We start from the raw sequence: 1,672 nt of genomic DNA on the forward strand, positions 1-1,672 counted from the left end.
TGATCTTTGCTACTGTTTCCTTCATTTCTTTTTCATTTATTTCTGATTTGATCTTTATGATTTCTTTCCTTCTGCTAATTTTGGGGTTTTTTTTATTCTTCTTTCTCTAATTGCTTTAGGTGTAAGGTTAGATTGTTTATTTGAGATTTTTCTTGTTTTTTGAGGTAGGCTTGTATTGCTATAAACTTCCGTCTTAGAACTGCTTTTGCTGCACCCCATAGGTTTTGGATCGTCGTGTTTTCATTGTAATATGTGTTTAGGTATTTTTTTATTTCCTCTTTGATTTCTTCAGTGATCTCTTGGTTATTTAATAACGTATTGTGTAGCCTCCATGTGCTTGTGTTTTTTACATTTTTTCCCCTGTAATTGATTTCTTATCTCATAGCATTGTGGTTGGAAAACACACTTGATATGATTTCAGTTTTCTTAAATTTACCGAGGCTTGATTTGTTACCCAAGATGTGATCTATCCTGGAGAATGTTCCATGTGCACTTGAGAAGGGAGTGTAATCTGCTGTTTTTGGATGGAATGTCCTATAAATATCAATTAAATCTTTCTGGTCTATTGCATCATTTGAAGCTTGTGTTTCCTTATTAATTTTCTGTCTGGATAATCTGTCCATTGGTGTGAGTGAGGTGTTAAAGTCCCCCACTATTATTGTGTTATTGTCGATTTCCTCTTTTATAGCTGTTAGCAGTTGCCTTATGTATTGAGGTGCTCCTGTGTTGGGTGCACATAATTTATAATTGCTATATCTTCTTCTTGGATTGATCCCTTGATCATTATGTAGTTCCTTGTCTCTTGTAACATTCTTTCTTTCTCTCTTTCTTTCTTTCTTTATTTTTTATTTTTTTTTGGCGGTACAAGGGCCTCTCACTGCTGTGGCCTCTCCCGTTGCGGAGCGCAGGCTCAGTGGCCATGGCTCACGGGCCCAGCCGCTCTGCGGCACATGGGATCCTCCCGGACCGGAGCACGAACCCGTGTCCCCTGCATCAGCAGGCGGACCCTCAACCACTGCGCCACCAGGGAAGCCCCACATTCTTTATTTTAAATTCATTTTATCTGATATGAGTATTGCTACTCCAGCTTTCTTCTGATTTCCATTTGCATGGAATATCTTTTTCCAACCCCTCACTTTCAGTCTGTATGTGTCCCTAGGTCTGAAGTGGGTCTCTTGTAGACAGCATATAGATGGGTCTTGTTTTTGTATCCAGTCAGGGAGCTTGTGTCTTTTGGTTGGAGCATTTAATCCATTCACGTCTAAGGTAATTATCAATATGTATGTTCCTATTACCATTTTCTTAATTGTTATGGGTTTGTTTTTGTAGGTCCTTTACTTCTCTTGTGTTTCTCACTTAGAGAATTTCCTTTAGCATTTGTTGTAGAGCTGGTTTGGTGGTGCTGAATTCTCTTAGCTTTTGCTTGTCTGTAAAGCTTTTCATTTCTCCATCGAATGTGAATGAGATCCTTGCCAGGTAGAGTAATCTTGGTTGTAGGGTCTTCTCTTTCATCACTTTAAATATATTGTGCCACTCCCTTCTGGCTTGTAGAGTTTCTGCTGAGAAATCAGCTGTTAATCTCATGGGAGTTCCCTTGTATGTTACCTGTTGTTTTTCCCTTGTTGCTTTCAATAATTTTTCTTTGTCTTTAATTTTTGTCAATTTGATTACT

This window comes from Physeter macrocephalus, chromosome 14 (genome assembly GCF_002837175.3).
Source record: "Physeter macrocephalus isolate SW-GA chromosome 14, ASM283717v5, whole genome shotgun sequence".
NCBI classification, from domain to species: Eukaryota; Metazoa; Chordata; class Mammalia; order Artiodactyla; family Physeteridae; genus Physeter; species Physeter macrocephalus.